Source organism: Ambystoma mexicanum, chromosome 3q (genome assembly GCF_040938575.1).
Source record: "Ambystoma mexicanum isolate Mex_15411 chromosome 3q, UKY_AmexF1_1, whole genome shotgun sequence".
Lineage (NCBI taxonomy): Eukaryota > Metazoa > Chordata > Amphibia > Caudata > Ambystomatidae > Ambystoma > Ambystoma mexicanum.
The window spans coordinates 766,784,509-766,803,575 of NC_090926.1; positions in this window are offsets into that span (position 1 = coordinate 766,784,509).

The window sequence follows — 19,067 nt, forward strand, 5'->3', positions numbered from 1 at the left end:
TTCCCGAACGCCGTGGAGGGGCTAGAGGGCATTCTCTAACAAGGTGTTTATCCGAGGCACAATACATGCACAGGCCTGTGTGGATCCTTCTCATCCTTTCTTGAGGGGAAATAGGCCCACGGAAGGCTCCTATTTGCATGGGTTCCGGATATATGTCAGGGGTTGGGGCAGAATCGGTTTTAGCAGAGGTCTCAAGAGAATTCTTTTGAAAGGGTGTCTTGGTCTTTCTTCTTTAAGCCTTTCTTTCCTGGATTCGGAAGTCTATTTGCATGGCTAGATCCATAAGAGCCTGGAATGAACTAGGACGAGCCACCCTGGCTAATTCATCCTTAATGTCCTTCTTTAGACCCCTGTGAAATAGAGTGAAACTTGCTTCTGAGGACCAATCCGCTTCATTGGCCAGTTGTTTGAATCTAGTAACGTACGTTAGCATATCCCGAGTACCCTGTCGGAAATCAAGTAACCATTCCTGAGCACTAAAAACCTGTTCTGGGCGGTCGAACATAGTCTGGAGTGCCTGAATGAATCCATCATAATCATCCAGGAGGGCATCCCCTGAGTTGACTAAGGGAGTGGCCCAGGTCAACGCGTTCCCTGTGAGGTGTGAGATTATGAAGCTCACCTTCGCCCTAGAAGTTGAAAAATAATAGGGCTTAAAAGTAAAATGCACCAAACAGGATCCAGGAATCCACGTAAGGATTTTGCCGAGCCATCATATTTGTCTACCACTCCACCCAGTAACACACTGTCCTTGTTAGCTAGACAAAACAAGCTTCCTTAACGCAGCATTCTCAGCCTTTAAGTTCTGTACTTCAGTTGTGAGCTCTTGCATGCCACGCATAAGGTCCTGGACTGCTTTCTCTGTATCAGTGTCGGTCGTTTGGCGTCTCAAACTGTCGTAAATCTCCCTCCGTCTCACCTGGGATCGCTTCTTGCTCTGTTCTGCGGGAGGATTCCTCTTGTGGACGGATCGGGTCTTGTATAGGCTCGCTCGAGTCTCGTCCGGCTGCAGAGCGCATTTAGAGTTCCGGGAAGGCCGCTGTTCCAGGATGTCCAGGAAAAAGGTAGCGGTCGCTAGGAATGAGGATTCCGGGAGCAGATTAGAGGGAAGGGGTGAAAGGAAGGAAGAAGGAACCAGGAACTAGGAATAGTGGATTCGCCGAACAGCACACACACGTCAAGTCACTACCTAATGATAGCGTTGAGACGCGCGGGGCCACGGGGGCGTGGCCAATTTATAGAACATGCCGTGTTCGACGTGACGGCTGGTGCGAGGCAAGTCGCTTGGCGCGGCCATGTTGGGAGTAACAAAGAATACAAGCCTCGTCGCGATAAGGACCAGGAAGTCCAGAAAGGGCAAGTTCTGTGTGTTATGACAATAAGGTTCTATTGTTTTTTGACCTTGAGAGACAGGGACCATTCCGAAAGGGATTGAATTGAAGGAGGGGTGTAATAACGTAAGATATGATAAGGTTGTCCATTCCAAAACTGGATTTAGGTACATGTAAGTTCAGTTTATGAAAAATCGTTGACACAAACGAGTGTGCGTTAAGTCTGCATTACGCCAAGAGAATTGAAATGCTGAATATAATGTAAGTTTCACTTTAGACGATTTTATGCCAGAACTAGTCCAAATATCATTAGCTGTCTGTTATTGCTTGGTTACATTGTACTTGTTCGTTCTATGTTGCATATTGTAATGAAACGCAAGTACAACATTTGTGTGCTGGTCTTTCTATCGGGCACATGGGCAGTCCAGCATCTACACGCATGTAGACCACCACTCGTTTCCCCCTGGTTCAACGCTAATAAATCATTACATTGTGCACCTCGAATTGTTGCCTCAGCTTCCGCATTGCGTTTGAGCTGAACATACTCCATTGCACTATCCTCGGAAGCAAATGGAGTACTTTCCACGTTGTGTTCTCTCTGTTCACATTGTGTCACGTCTGTGCTAATAAGTACAATGATTAATTGTAATAAAGATCGGCTACTGAGACACATTTCTATTTGTATGTTTTGCAAACAGGTACATCCTGCCATTCTGCGATTGTCATCTATTCCAGACCCCAACCGATGGTTTCTTCAACCGCCAGCTGCAGCTACATGTCAATCACTGGATTTATTTGACTCTTTTTTGGGACGATCGCCAAGGGCTGACATGCCCTTACGCTGTACCAGCGATTAGGATCAACATAACAACCTTTACGGTGTTCTAGTGCCAAGTTGATGCACAAGCCTTGCAATTCCCTATGCGACCAAAGTGCTTCTTTTACCCAAAACGAACACCCTGTGTGCCCAAAAGAAACAGCGCGTGACTCACGATAAACATTTGCGGATCGAGAGCAAAGAAAAAAAGTTCCATTTTGATTGAATATGTCAATAGCCGAATGTTCTCGAAGTATTTACTGTGAAATAAATGTACTTTACCAATTTTACAGTCTTGCTGTTTCCTTTTAAAGTACAGTTCCATATTCCGAATTGTGACGCGCTGTGTTGTGAGACGATGTGTTGTGAGATGATGTGTGTTGTTTTCCGGTTCTGCGTCAAGTCGCGTAGGTGATGACTGGGCACGTTTGGCTACGCTGCCCAGTAACGTCAGGGAGAAAGGTGGAGAATATCAATGATTTGGTGATGTCAGGATCAGGGGCAGGGGATATGATTTAGTGCTGCAAAGGCAGTCCACCCTGGGCGATGCGGCAACTGATAAGATTATCACAAGATGGCCGCGCCCTACTGCCTGATTTCGCTTGTGTTCAAAAGACGAAAACTCCGGTAAGGTTAATAGGAAATGTTTGTACAATCGATCAAAGTATGGTTAAAAACACATGGCCGAAACATAGGGACAATAATATTTCTGACCGCACCATTCCTTTAATAAATTGCAATCTTTTTATAGTTATTTGACTTGTATGTGTGGTTCCTTGTGGTGTTTCTCTCTACGTGTGACAATCTGTTGATTTAACATGTTGCTCCTGTAAAAGCACCACCAGCCCTAATTTCCTGACCGGTAGTGAGTGGGGTAATCTTTTCTCTTTCTTGAAGTATACTCATATCCCCCTCACTCTCGAAAAATAGATCCCCCTTAAAAAACTGGGAGGTTACCTTATGATAGGTCAAGTAGCAGTGCGGTAAGACATTTGTGATGTCATCGTTGATGTCATGGGTGTTAGTCCTTGCAGTGCACAGTGGTAGCACGAGTTATGATTGCTTAGCTTACCATAACTGGTGAATTTCTGGGGTTTTTCGGTTACCATAACGTCCCTGTAACAACGTATTTCCATTGAATTTCATAGGTTTTTACTAGTGCAACTTAACCATAACGTCCCTTAACAAAGTTATTTCACTGAATATATATATATACATATATATACACACACACAGCTGGGCAAACACAGAAGTAAATCTTTAGTCAAGCAACAAGAATCCCCCCCAAAAAATCATAAGAAGAAGCTAGCCTGGATAAAGAGTGAATGTTTGCAATTATCTTATTATTGTTATTTGGCATTTATATAGTGCTCTATATATCATTGGTATGACATCAAAGCGCTTGTGGGTTTAACGTCATTGGGGACGTTCGAGAGAGTAGGGTAGTATAGAGTGCTTGTGTGCACTCAGTAGGTGTGCAGCTAGTGTGAAATGTCAGATGGATGCTGCATCCTAACATTAGGTGCAGTGGTAGTGAGAGATCAGTTGAATGTGTGCAGTCAGGTGATTGGTTTCTGAGACTGCATTCTGGCGGCATTAGGCTTGTGTATGGCACTTGTGTGTGCAGCTAGGCCGATTTATTTGTGGGGTATAGCTGCGTTCTAGAAGGTGTTCATGGAGTATTGGTCGTATGTGAGCAGCTAGGCCGAAATTGATTGAGGGGTATAGCTGCACTCTATTGTGTGTTGGTGTAGAATAGAGTGAGCATAGTGATACGAGAGGCGAGTGTCTGGAGTGGATGTTTTATTCTTACCAGCCCACTGTTCCGTATTACAGTCTCGTGTTTCGCGGTAGCTGCACTTCAGAAGGAGATGGCACAGGGGGCTGGTAGGCCTGTGTAGTAGACTCAGGAAGTGGGTAGTCAGCCATTACCTATTTTAGCGTTTGTAGGACTTTAAGGTTGCCATGGTATCCATTTCTTTATTCTGACTTGGTGACTTATTATTTGCTTTCAGTGGTCTCCTTGCTCGATATATCCTCAGACATTTATCCGCAGGCTGCATTTACTTTCCAATGTAATGTCATTGAGGTCGTGGTCCATGGTGTTGCTGGGTTTCAGCGGCTAGCGAAGGCCCTAATCAGGTTTATGAAATGAGCCAGGTTTTTAGAGCTTTGCAGAAGGTCATGTAGTCTTGGATGTGTCTAATGTGTGGGGGGAGTGAGTTTCACAGAGTTGGAGCCAAGGTTGAGAATCTCAAGAAACATTGTTAAAGGGACGTTATGGTTAAGTTGCGCTACTACAAACCTATACCCTTTACTGAAAAAACTATGCTAGGAAGGGTCTGGTTACAGTGGCCTACTAAAAACCTATCAAATTCAGTGAAAAAACATTGGTGAAGGGATGTTATGCTTCAGTTGCCCTAAGAACAACCTAGCAACTTCAGTGCAAAAACGTTTGTTACAGGAACGTTAGTTACTTAGCACTAACAACAACCTATCCATACTATGATTACAAGTAAAACCGAAAACCCCCAGAAATTCGCCAGTTATGGTAAGCTAAGCAACCATAACTTGAGCCACCACTGTGCACTGCTAAGACTAACACCCATGAAACCAAAGATGACATCACAAATGTCATTGATGACATCACTGGCTTGCAGGCCATTTTCATCCAAAGCTAGTTGCATCATCCTTGCTAACGTGCTAAAACTTTCAAAATTGGATTATTGTAACGCCCTATACTTAGGTGCTAACAAGTATATCCTTGACAAAATCCAAATCTTACAGAACAATGCGCTAAGAACTGCTCTGAACATACCTAATAGAGAACATGTGTCAGAAATCAGAAGAGAACACCATTGGCTGAAGATAAATGACAGAATTCTGCTTAAAACAGTCTCCCTTACCTTCAAATGCCTAAACAATGCAGCACCCCCTAACGGAGCGAATTTTAAGAAAAACCTCCACCCGCCCCTCTAGAACGGCTAACTCCCTTTATCTCAACATACCCAGATTCAAGCTAAAAAAATCTGGAGGAAACAGTTTCCCAGTACAAGCCGCCCAGACCTGGAACGCATTACCTCTCTCTCTCAGAGCCAACCAATCCTTCCTCAGCTTTAGACGCAATAAATTGAACTGGCTGCGATCCAATGACATACGATCTTTACTGTACTTATACTTGTATATCTCTCACACACCTGATATTTGCCACCTACTGTATAATTCCGATGTATCCCATCTGAAATAATCTATTGTACTTATACTTGTTTATCTCTCATCCACCTGATATGTGCCACCCACTGTATAATTTTGATGTATTCCTCCAGAATAATTTTTGCTGTATTCCTATCTCACTATGTAACCTCTGTACTATGTAGCCCAACCTTTAAGTATCCTTGTACTCGTTGCGCCCAGTTACCTACGGGTTCGGTGCGCCATACAAATTAATAAATAAACAAACACTGATTACATCACATGTGCATTTACCTTTCATGAAAAGCCTCCACAAGGAATTGTCAATATAATGTTGGGAGGAAACTATCAGAGGTCATTGGGAGAACTATCATGAGATATATAATTAATTACACAAAGCATTGCTATAAACACCATTGCAGTACAGAGTTCTTTCCAGTATAGGAAATAATCCATAAAGAAATGTAGGCATTGTCTGCAGCATGCACTGTGACGGAAAGTGACAAGGGGACGCCTGTGGGTTGTACAGTTGAAGAAAACATGTAACTGCAAGCGTGACAGTTTGTAGTGAGTCTGCAAAAAGGCAAAGCTGTTTCGGCTTGGTCACGCACATACTAGTGCATGTAATTGCAAGTAAGCAAACAGCAGAATCTTCAGAGTGCAAACAATGTCAGTGGTAGTTAGAAAAGTACTGTAGCTGCATGGGTCACGCTGAATAATTATCTTCCTGCTCCACATAATGAAGCTGTGTTTCGCGTTGTTGTAAACATTCTAGTATTTCAGAATGTTTGCATCTCCGTGAACGCTAGTCCTACGGCTAATGGCCTAGCATGAAGTGGTTGTACTGCATGTGACAACAACTGAGATGGAAGCACAAGGGACCAGTGGGGGCACGGTACTGCCCTTCCAACAATGCAGTAGGGCAATTTCATGTGCAGCATTTTCCACATCTGCTGCAGCCAACAACAGGGGCACTCCTGTAGGGCAGCAGAACTCTAAAACATCCTTGCAGATCATATGCCGCGCTACAGACCCTTACCCGGCAAAGGGCATTGTATTGTGCATGTACTGCAATGCACTACTCCATAGAGGGAAGGTACTTGGAAGTGCGTGGGAAGGGTCCGTCCGGGAGTATGACAATGACCGGGGCCTATGTAGGTGAGGGCCACCCAATATTTCCCTCTCTCTGTACATCCCCTATGTTTTCCATGCAGGTGCTGCCCCTTCCGTACCGGGCCTTACCTGCCGTTCCTTCTGTGGCGTGTGTTAGAAGACCAAAATAAATGGGAAGGAACTGGGAAAGGAAAAAAGGGAAATAAAGAAAGCTCCTTTCAGAGTTGAACAATGGAATTGCCAATGACCGGATGCAGGGTGCAGCGCACCATATACGGTGCACACAATGTACGCAAAATAAGGGAGGTGTGTCACTGTGCAAAACACTGTAGTGGAATCGGTTAGAAAAGGGTTCGCTGTAGAGAGAGGTTTCTTTACGTGTTGCAGAGCGTTTTGAAGAGTGTAAATGCGCAACACTTACAGTCTGTGCATACAAACCACACCCAGAAACCTTATTGACCAATCCCGTAGCCTCTACATGCCCATTTCTATGGCGGTCATCTGCAAAAGGGGCGTATGTAACACGTGCAACCCTACAACTATCGCAATGTCCGCTGACGTTTTGTTCTGTGCACGTGTGGGTGCGTGGAAATACATTTCAACCAGGGTAGGGGACATCGTTAGTTGTGGCGGCTCTAAAAATAGCCTTCCATAGAAACACCTTTTTTTGCGCTTTTTATACGTATTTTTGTGTTTTGTACGTCAGCTCACATTCTTACAATAGGGTCTTCAGTGCAGCCTGTAGATTGTGAAACAAAATTTAATTGCCACTGGTTGACAAAGACATGCCATTTGCTTTGAAAAGGTGAATATATCGAGAACCAATATTCTCATTCTCACAGGAGAACATCCCAGCAGCGCTCAAGAAGTCACACATGCTTCTTTTGATGAGGCCCCTTCCGACCTCTGGCTGGCGACAGGAGTCATTGGAATAGTCCCATACTATTCTCGGTGGTATACATGAGAAAAGCACCTTGGCAGTGCGAAAAATGTGCTTCTCTGCTTTCATCAACTTCTTCAGTTGACGGTACACACGGGAACAAACCATGGAACCCAAATGGAACGCTCCATACTGCACGACCACACCATGTACAGTAGCTACAGTGGCCATTTGTCGACATACTACAAGCACAACACCGAAACTAGCACACATCGCCACAGCATCACAAAGCATCCACTCCCTTGAAATCGAAATTGCCATGAAAGCCTTTTTCGACGGCATACTGGAACAGATCTTCCACAAAGGCATCACCGAGTATCAAGACAGTGCGTCTCTCCATCTCTGCCTGCCACCCTCACTACACAGAGTAATGGAGAAATATATTGCTGCCCTTTCATGTGATGCACAGCCTGTGCACCTGATTGGACAATCCACACAGTCCGATTTCCATTGGCCAGCACGGTAAGAGAAGCGCAGAATGTAGCACGTGTGCTTCCCCAGGCACTGCGAGGGCCGTGCCCCAGCAAAGCAGGAGAGTCCTTCCTATTGGTGCCCTTTCCTGTGACGCACACCCTGAGCACCTTATTGGATGTTACGCTCACCTGGTCTCACCTGGACGTTGGGGCACGGTTGCAGCCCTCCCTGGAACTGGCTCCCCTTGGTCAGGCTTCTTCCCCTGCTCCTGTGTAGTGGACTGCGCTGGTTGTTGGTACTGCCCCTGCGAGAATACGAGAGGCCGTGAGAATGCTGTGATATAACTGTGGTCTCCCTCGAACCCTTCTTCCCAGAATGTGGTGAGTATGCGCCTACCCATATAGTCTCACCTGTTCAATTATGATGGCGAGCTCTCCGTCCTGCTTCTCACTGCAGGGGCACTTTTAGATAGACTGAGTTTCTTCACTGGTCCATGTGCGTGGCAGCCCAGACCAGCTGTGGCTGAACCACTTCAAAGCTAAGTATCCTTTGATAATCATTATTGTCTGTATCCTTTTGTAATGTCTTTTTCCTGGATTATTGTCTGTATCTCTTGTAATGTCTTTCCTTTTCCCCAATAGGTGATATGAGGCCCAGCAGTAGTTGTGGTGCAAGAAGCATGCTCCAATGGAGAAAAAGGGAGTTCACGATGTCCCAATAGGTGGTAAGTTTGGTTCTTAGGTCAAGCGCGAGGATTGGTTTGAGCACGACCTTAGCGTAATGTCTTCATAGTTTTTCTAACCTTATTTTGTCCTTTTCTCTTGCAGGGATGGCCTGGCGAAGTCAGACTGGAATGCTGTTATCTGGAGATCTGCTGGCGGATGAAGGATGCCTGGATCCATGATGAAGCTGGCCGAAAGTCGACTCCCGAGTAGTGTTGTGGCTGGGAGCCGGAATAAGGTAAGGATACACTCCGACTGCGGTTGCTGCTGGAATCAGGTAAGGATGCATTCCGACTGAGGTTGCTGTTGGAATCAGGTAAGGGACGCTCTGACTGCGGTTGCTGCTGGAATCAGGTATGGATGCGCTCCTACTGCAGTTGCTGCTGGAATCAGGTAAGGATACGCTCCTACTGCGGTTGCTGCTGGGATCAGGTAAGCTGCTGGAATTAGGTAAATTGCTTGAATCAGGTAAGGATGCGCTTCAGGCAGCAGTGAGCGTTACGCTGCTGTAAGCAGACTAATGCAAAGCGCCTGCATGCAGGCGGGGCAGGCTTAAATAGCCTGGTCCCGGCCACGCCCATTTGTTCCGACTCGTGGCCCCACCCTGACACTCCTAGAGGATGCTGCACGTGCAGCCCAATTAACTCCTATGGCCACGCCCGACCTGGAGGCACGTGGAGGACCTGCAGGAAAAAAAAAAAGGCAGGTGCACCAGCATAAAGTGTGCAGAGTGGTGCCTAAGGTGCCAGGACTGGGTCCAACTGGACCTTTTATGTAGTGGAGCTTGTGGTCCTTGCCCAGTGGCCATGACAGTTCTCCCCCTCAAGGCCGCCCTCACGGGTGCTCTTCCTCCGTGTCCTGGCTTGAAGGGGTTGTTGTGATGGAATTGTCTGATTAGTCGTGGAGCATGGACGAAGTCAGTAGGTTCCCTTGTTCGGTCTTGTGGTCCATAACCTTTCCACTCTATAAGGTAGTACAGTTTAGATCATACTATCTTGGAATCCAGAATAGTCTTGACCTCGTATTCCGGTTCTCCTTCTATGATGTCGGGCTCGGGTGGTGCCTCAATCCGAGTACCTGGTTTCATCGATTTCAAGAGAGAAACATGGAACACCGGATGGATCCGCATATTAGATGGTAAATCTAATTTCATGGCAGCAGGGGTAATTATGGCTTAGATGGGATAAGGCCCCAGGTACCTGGGGCGGAAGGCTCATGGTCCTTTCAAGGGAATGTTCTTGGATGCCAACCAAACTTTATCCCCGACCTGATTATGTGGCGCCTCTCTTCGGTGTCGATCTGCAAACGTTTTCTGTTGTTCTTTGGCTCTGGTCAGATTTTGAACTGGTTCCTTAAGGGTCTGAGTGATTGTTTTGTGCAAGGGTGTAACTGCTGGCATTTCTAATTCGTCAAATGAATCAAAAGTGGACGTTCGAGGATGTCGACCATGGACTGTGTAGAATGGGGTCTGTCCGGTGCTAGTGTGGATGAAATTATTGTAGGCGAATTCGGTCAACCAAAGGATGTTTTTCCAGGACTCTTCAGTTTGTTGTAACATACACCTCAGGTATTGCTCCAGTGTCTGGTTGGTTCGTTCGGTTTGGCCATTGGTTTGGGGATGATGTCTCGTGGATAGCCGGAGATAAATTTTGGGTATTTTGCAACACCTCCTCCAGAGTGCTGAGACGAATTATGTTCCGTGATCTGAGACCAATACTGATGGGAAACCGTGTAACTTGACAATTTGCTCCAAAAATACGGTGGCAAGGGCGGAAGCAGTGGGAAGCCCCATTAATGGAATAAAATGGGCCATCTTGGAGAATACGTCTACAATGACCAGGATCGTGTTAAACCCGTTGCAGGGAGGAAGATGGGTGATAAAGTCCATAGACAGGGTATGCCATGGTGCTGGGGGTACAGCCAAGGGACGTAGTAACCCTGCTGGACTTAACTTCTGAGATTTGTGTTGCGCACAGACACCACAGGTCGCAATGAATTGGGCAATGTCTTTTCTCCAGGTTGGCCACCAATAGCCCTTTTGTATTTTAGCTCGAGTATTGGCAATCCCTGGGTGGCCTTGCACTAATGATTCATGGTAATATGCTATTATCTGGTTTTCTTGCTCCGTTAGTGCGTAAATTCGACTGCAGGGAATTTGTGCTCCGGACACCAGATCGATCTGGCAGTTGTAAGGTCTGTGTGGAGGCAGGGTGTTCACTTGCTCCTTCTGGAACACATCCTGGTAATCCAGGTATTCAGGGGGTAGGGAACCAGAGTGCCCCAGGATAGATTTTACCTTGAGTTCCCGGCTCTTCACATTTCTGTGGTAGCAGATGTTAGCACATTCTTGAGGGAAGGTCAGCACTCGTTTTTGCCAGTCGATCCTAGGGCTGTGGGTTTCCAGCCAAGGCATTTCTAAGATCATCTGGAACTGGGGAGCTCTTATGAGATCAAAAGAGATGTCTTCTCGATGACCATCCTGACACATCAGCATGACTTTTTCGGTATGTTGCGTCACTGGGCTGGATGACAACTGAGAACCATCCACTGCTGTGACGTTTTCCGATATCAGCTTTTGCTGGAGAGAAGGGCCTATTTGTGCGGCCAGATCTTCGTCAATATAATTTCCCGCCGCTCCGCTATCAATATATGCCTCCAAGGCATGTACCTTTGACGGTTGTTGGTGGTTGACCAAAAGTACCGGGATGACCAGATGTGAGGTCTGTACAGATTCCTTCTGTTTTGGAACAAAACCCAGAAAACTCCAACGCCTGACAAGCGTAGGGATCCACTTGTCAGGCGTTGGAGTTTTCTGGGTTTTGTTCCTTTTCATCGTTGCCATTGTCTGTTGCACCAACTATCTTCTTGGGGGGGTTTTACCTTGCATCCCCAGAGGAAATGTCCTGCTCTTCTGCAGTATAAACAGAGTTGTTGTCTTCTCTTTTCTCTCTCAGCCTTGGAGATAGGAGCCTGTAATCCCCTGATCTGCATTGGCTCAGTTTGTTCGTGGGTTTGTTTGGTTGTCCCGGGGTCGCATATAGACCGACCTCCCTTCAGTCCTTGTGCAATCCATTTTTCGATTCTGCAACCTGTGGTCAAACTGCACAGTCAGATTCATGTATTCCGCAGAACCTTCAGGAGGATTGACCACTTGGGCTATAACATCCTTTAGTTCCCCACGCAATCCCTGATAAAAGAGTGTGGTCCTCTTCTCTTCTGGCCAATTTGTCTGTGCTATGAGATGATTAAAAGTAGTGATATAGGTCAGCAGATCTTGGTTTCCCTGCCTGAGTGACAATAGTTCATTATCCAGGGTTTGTCCTTGGGTGTGTCTAGCAAACAATGTTTCCATCTCCCACTGGAATTCCCCAAAGTTTCGGAGTAGAGGATCATCCGGGTTTACTAATGGTATCGACCTGTCCGCTGCGCTGCCTCCTAAATATGAAAGAACAAAGGTGACTCTTGCGCTATCGTTAGGAAAAGCCCCAGGCCGGCACAAAAAGTGGAGGTGACATTGGTTCATGAATATAGCATAGTTATTGGGGTCGCTGGTAAAGCGTTCGGGCAGGGCCAGTGGCACTGCACCTGGAAGCACCACTTGAAGGTGTGTTGATGGCTGTGGTATCGGAGGATGGGCAAGACCAGGTAATGGAACCTGAACTGCGTGGATCTGAAGCATTTGTCTTGCCAAGTCGTCAGTTTTTTCATGAGCTACAATAAGGTACCTTCTTAAGGCATTGGTTTCTTGTCTGGAAGCATGAACTTCTGCCTGTAGTTCCCCCAGTATTTGGGCCACCTGGTCTGTTTCCAAGGTTTCCATAACGCCCAGGCAGAGATTCGGAGAGGCTTTGCATTCTGTTACGCTCACCTGGTCTCTGCGGGGACGTTGGGGCACGGTTGCAGACCTCCCTGGAACTGGCTCCCCTTGGTCAGGCTTCTTCCCCTGCTCCTGTGTTGTGGACTGCGCTGGTTGTTGGTACTGTCCCTGCGAGAATACGAGAGGCCGTGAGAATGCTGTGATATGACTGTGGTCTCCCTCAAACCCTTCTTCCCAGAATGTGGTGAGCATGCGCCTACCCATATAGTCTCACCTGTTTAATTACAATGGCAAGCTCTCCGTCCTGCTTCTCACTGCAGGGGCGCTTTTAGATAGACCGAGTGTCTTCACTGGTCCAATTGCGTGGCAGCCCAGACCGGCTGTGGCTGAACCACTTCAAAGGTAAGTATCCTTTGATAATGATTATTGTCCGTATTCTTTTGTAATGTCATTTTCCTTGATTATTGTCCGTATCTCTTGTAATCTCTTTCCTTTTCCCCAATAGGTGATATGAGGCCCAGCGGTAGTTGTGGTGCAAGAAGCGAGCCCCAATGGAGAAAAAGGGAGTTCACGATGTCCCAATAGGTGGTAAGTTTGGTTCTTAGGTCAAGCGCGAGGATTGGTTTGAGCGTGACCTTAGCGTAATGTCTTTATAGTTTTTCTAACCTTATTTTGTCCTTTTCTTTTGAAGGGATGGCCTGGCGAAGTCAGACTGGAATGCTGTTATCCGGAGAGCTGTCGGCGGATGAAGAATGCCTGGATCCGCGATGAAGCTGGCCGAAAGTGGACTCCCGAGTAGTGTTGTGGCTGGGAGCCGGAATAAGGTAAGGATACACTTCAACTGCAGTTGCTGCTGGAATCAGGTAAGGATGCGCTCCGACTGCGGTTGCTGCTGGAATCAGGTAAGGATGCGCTCCTACTGCGGTTGCTGCTGGAATCAGTTAAGGATGCGCTCCGACTGCAGTTGCTGCTGGATTCAGGTAAGCTGCTGGAATCAGGTAAGGATGCGCTTCAGGCGGTGGTGAACGTTACGCTGCTCTAAGCAGACTAACGCAAAGCGCCTGCATGCAGGCGGGGCAGGCTTAAATAGCCTGGTTCCGGCCACGCCCATTTGTTTTTCGACTCGTGGACCCACCCTACCACTCCTAGAGGATGCTGCACGTGCAGCCCAATTAACTCCTATGGCCACGCCGACCTGGAGGCACGTGGAGGCCCTGCAGGGAAAAAAAGGCATGTGCACCAGAATAAAGTGTGCAGAGCACACTTACTCATGAGCCTGGCGCCAAAGGCGCCAGGACTGGGTCGAAGTGGACCTTTTATGTAGTGGAGCTTGTGGTCCTTGCCCAGTTGCCATGACACTTACAAGCCCCACAGTCATATTTCCATTGGCCAGCATGGTGAGAAGTGCAGAATGTTGCATGTGTGCTTCCCCAAGTACCGCACGGGCCGCACCCCAGTAAAACAGGAGGAGTCCTTCTTCCTATTGTCACCCTTTTCTGTGACGCACACCCAGAGCACCTGATTGGTCAATCCCCACAGTCCCCTTTCCATGGCCGCCATCCTCAAAATCCCTGGATGTGGCTTTTGTGCTGCGTGTGGGCATGGGGCAATAACTTGCATCCAGGGTAGGGGGAGTTTGTTGTAAGGGGCGGCTCTGAAAAGAGCCTTTTTTTTTTTAGATGCTTGTAGAGAATGTCATGATGCCCGCTCCCGGGGAGCCAGTACAAGCCCTGCGTCCCCGAAAGCGGACATCCAGTCCCCAAGGAAGGACCCAGCAACCCCATATAGGGGCCCTTTGGACAGTGTCCTGGCGCCTATGGCGCCAGGCTCATAAAAGACATCAGTCCTGGCGCCATAGGCGCCAGGCTCATTATGGGAGTGCTTGGGTGCAGTTACCTAATGCAGACCATGCTGCAGGATCCCGGCCTCCTTGAGGCCTGAAAGGAACTACTTTACCTGTGGGACTAATTTACCATCCGGGCGTGGTCGGGGAAGGATACATACCTGATTGGAGGAAGGATACATACCTGGAACTTCTTCCAAGGCTATTTAAACCCCGTCCGAACAGCCACACGTGCTTCGCGTTGTTCTGCATCTAGCAGCTGGACGCTCACCGTGTCTGCTCCTGCATCCTGACTTCTGCCACGCCTGCCAGCATCCTGAATCACCTGCAAAGGAAGAAAAGAAGAGAACAGAAGAAGGAAAAGTCCTTACCTGCTAAAACCGCATCCCGGAGACATCTCGCCGACAATCCTGAAAAGGAAGACTTTTATTTAAAAGCTCATCGCGTCGATCGCTGCAGCGCCGCATTCCACTCATCTTTACAGGGCGCCTCCATGTTCAGCAGCGATCATCCGGATTCGCAGTCACGCCCCAGCGCCTAGGGAGAAAAAGACCAGACAAAAGGTGAGAGAGAGAGAAGGGAATAAGGAAAGCTAAATCTCCATGTTAAGACTTACCTGCTGATTCATTCCCTCTCCATTTCGGGTCCGTGCCGCATCCTGGCATTTCCGGACCCCGGCCCCTAAGGGGAAAAAGAGACATCAGCGTTAATGAGCGAATGAAAAGACATTACCAAAAAAACGCTCATTAAAGACTTACCTGATTTCTACAAGGATTTCACCTCTCATCTCGGGTCGGTGCCTGTTCCCCGGCATTCCGTACCCCGGCCCCTATGGGGAAAAAGACACTAGCATTAGTACATTAATGCATGGACACAAGGGGAACCTCTTATCAAAAACTTACCTGGAAGCCAAGCAAGTTTGGTTCTCACCAATCTGAAAATCCAGTGAAGTAACTGGATACCAACGCGCCCCTGCATCAGAAGCAGGATGGAGAGCTTGTTCTTCCAGACCCTAAGGTGAGACGCTACGAGGAATCACAGAAGGGTTTCGAGGAGGGTGAGGGTAAAGTGGGAGGCCGATTACATTACCCCGCAGACAGTTAATCCCCTATTTTCGCCTACAGAAGGATACTTCTGCGAGCCAGACAAGCCAGATTTGGGGGCCCGGTCCAGTCCGTCTTCCGAACCCTGCGCATCACCTTAGAAGAGGTCACAGCAGCGCGAACCAGGCCAGCGCCTCCGTGGGAGTCAGGTGAGCGTTACAGAGAAACACATTTGTTTCGGCTTTTATTTGATTTTGTGTTTTCTTCTGCTCACATTGTTACAGTAAACTCTTCACCGCATCTTGTAGACGGGCAAACAAAACAGCATTACCAATGGGCGACAAAGAAATTTTATTGCTTGGAAAAACTCCACATTTCCGCAACTAATAAGGTAATTGTTGCAGAAGAACATCCCACCAGCGGTCAAAAAAGTATACATGCTTCTGTTGATGAGACACCTTCCTGCCTCTGGCTCAGAACATCCATCAGCATTGTCCCATACTCTTCATGGTGTTATGGATGAGAAAAGCACCTTGGCAGTGGGAAAAGCCTCTTCACTAGATTTAGCAACCTCTTCAGTCAAGAAGAAACCTAAACAAGACACGCAACCCATATACATACCGTGTAGTGGATGACAATGACATCGGTAGTAGCAAAAGTGGGCAGGTCTTTGCAAAGTGCATGCATGTCGGCGAAACTGCGCTCATAGACAGCGTTCCACAATGCGTCCACTTCTTCCAAACTGAAATTGCCATCAAAGTGCCTTTCCAGGGCTTACTTGTGCAGATCTATCACAAAGACATCACCCAAAGTCAAGACAATGCGTTGCGCCATGTCAGCCAGCCTCACTACGTAGAGTAATGTAGAACAGTATGACCGCCCCTTCCTGTTAACCACACCCATAGTACCTGATTGTTTAATCTACAAGTCCCATGTCCATTGGCCAGCATGGTGAGAAGCGCAGATTGTGGCACATGCTCTTCCCAAAGTACCGCGAGGGCCGCACCCCAGTAAAGCAGGAGCAGTCATTCTCGCCTTCCACTATCTTTTGTCCACCACTACCTCATTGGGTATGGGTAAATAGGCACACATGATGCCACCAATGTCATCCAAGACATTAGCATCTAACACTGTCAGTTCTGCACAACACTTCATAGGTACAGTTACAAAATCAGCCTGCAAGTGTCCTGTCACTCGAAAGCACGTGCAGTAGAAAATTCAATAAAAGATTGCAAGATTTGTGCATCCACGTGCCTCCACATGCGCACCCATCACCAGAAAATGGAGGTATGAAAACATTTTCTGCAGTATGTTTACCACAGTGTTATACGTGCCTCTGCGCACGGTATCTGCCACTGAGCGTCCATTACGTCCTTTTTTTCCCATCCCCTACCATCAAGTGGCACATCAGTGGTATGTGCTTGCAATGTTTTCATTTACCCATATGATTGTAATATCGAAACAGGAGCTCTCTTCTTTCCTTCTGGCAATGCTACGAAATGTTTTCCCCACTAACCCATCTCCTACATAAATCGTAAAGATAAGCCACCAAAAGGAGCACTGCATGCATCTTACCAACCCAAAGCAAGTTTCCAAAAGGTCACTGTCTGCACAGCTGTGCTTCTGGCTAGGCTGCACTATTGCAGCAGGCTTTTTTAAAATCTGCCCGGTTCTACTCTCCGCCTTCTGCAACGCATCCAGAAGAGGACTGCGCGACTTGGGATGGTATCTCCTCTGCACTGAAACGTCTGCAATAGCTCCCAGTGGCTGCGAGGAATAAGGTGAAAACCCTCTGCATTATGCAGGCATAAGGCACAAGGCCTTCTGGGCCCGGGGACCTCAATACCTTAAACTCTCACTATATATCTCTGTGCTCGAGCTCTTCCCTCATCTGCCTCCAACTCCCTCAGGGTCAATTGCTTCTGCAAGCAACCAGTTGGTGGTAGATGTTTTTTTTCATCTGGGGGCCTCCCTCTGCAACAGCCTCCCTGCAACTTGAGGAGAACCATCGCCGGTTCCGGAAGCACCTCAAAGCCTTTCCCTTCGCGTCTGCTTCTTCTCCTCCTCTCCCAGGCTGACAGCCTGACATAAACTGATTCTGCACTGGGTACCTTGCGACTCTGATGTCGGGCCCATGCCACCTCCCCCCGCCAGGCGTACCTCTGCACTGCCTTTCTAGCAAACCCTGCACTTAGGCACTGTTTTCTGTATCCCTAACAGTTCCTGCACCAGCTGATGTGTGCACTTATCCTTGCACTTGGCACAAGCGGCCGGTATTTTTACTTATTGTAATTTCTTCTTCTACCCATGTACTGCACCTTCCCCTCGCCCCACCCATGGACTTGGGCGATGTAAGTCACTCCTGGCATATTAGGTTAGTTGTCTCTATCTCCCCTCTGTTCCCCCATCCCTTGTCTCGGTGCGCTTTGCTAAACGTGTGTATAGGCGCATTACACATGCCATAGCATACAATTGCTCATCATATAATATCATACACAGAATGCATTCATAACAGTAGGCTGCCAGTCACTTACCTTGTACACTGCACAGGTTTATTTTTCCACAGTACCCCACTTACTGCACACTTTTCAAACATTATAGCTCACAAACAGCACTGCATTCATGTTACGCACTTCAAACAAGTACATACAGTTCATGCATACACCCAGGATGCCTTGCCATTACCTTGCCCACTTCCACCATAGCCTTCTGTACTTCTTTGTACAAAGAGACCTTCGACTACACTTTTTGCGTACACACCACAACCACAAACCTCATTCAGAAGTATCTTTTGCTCCAAAGTTCCACGTGTAATCCTCAAAGTACAACGTAATCCGCAGTGTGTTCATGCTAGGAAGGTGGGGGGGGGTTCGGAAACAGGATAGGCAATTGGGTTTGTAGTGGTCCCTCTGGAAAGGTTTGATTTTTTCTTTGTGTTTTTTACATGTGTTTTTTTTGTTTTTTATGTACTTGCAAACCACCTTTTTCGTTTTTTCTTTTTGTATGATTTTCTGTTTGCTTCTACTTTGTCATTTGTTACTGAATTAAGGGAAACATCTTGTGTACAGTGTACAAGAAAATGGTACTGCCAATGGCGGGCAAAGAAATGCCATTTGCCTGAAAGCAGTGTATGTTTTGGAAATTCATGCTGTCATAGTGGGTGGAAAACATGCCATCAGTGTACATAAATGTAGACATGCTTCTTTTCATAAGACACCTTCCGAGCTATGGCTGGGGGCAAATTACACCGGCATGGTCCCATACTCCTTCTGGGGGAATGGGTGAGAAAATGGCCTTGGCAGTGGGAAAAATCTGCATCACTGCAGTCATCAACTTCTTCAGGTGACGGGGCATATGACATGTAACCCAAATGTAGATCTCCATAATGCCCCACAACAACTTCACCAGTAACGATGTAGGCCACATATCTGCAAATGTGAACCATCTCGCCAAAACTACACGCATCGAGACTGGCCCACAAAGCGTCCACTCCTTCAAACCGAAATTAGCAGCAACGCCTCTTTGCACGGCATACCTGTACAGATCTTGTACACATGTATCACCCTCGATCAGCACTGTGCGCCTCTCCATGTCCACCAACCTCATTACACAGAGTATTGGGAGATAGATGTACCGCCCCTGCCTGTGAACCACACCTTCGACACATGATTCCATAATACCCACAGTTCCAGTCGCATGCTCACTATGCTGAGAATGGCAGGATGTGGCGTGTGCGCTTTCCCAGCTGCAGCGAGGGCTGCACCCCAGTAAAGCAGGGGCAGTCCTTCTCCTCTCTCCAGTGTTCTTCTTCCAGCACTCCCTCCTTGAGGATTGT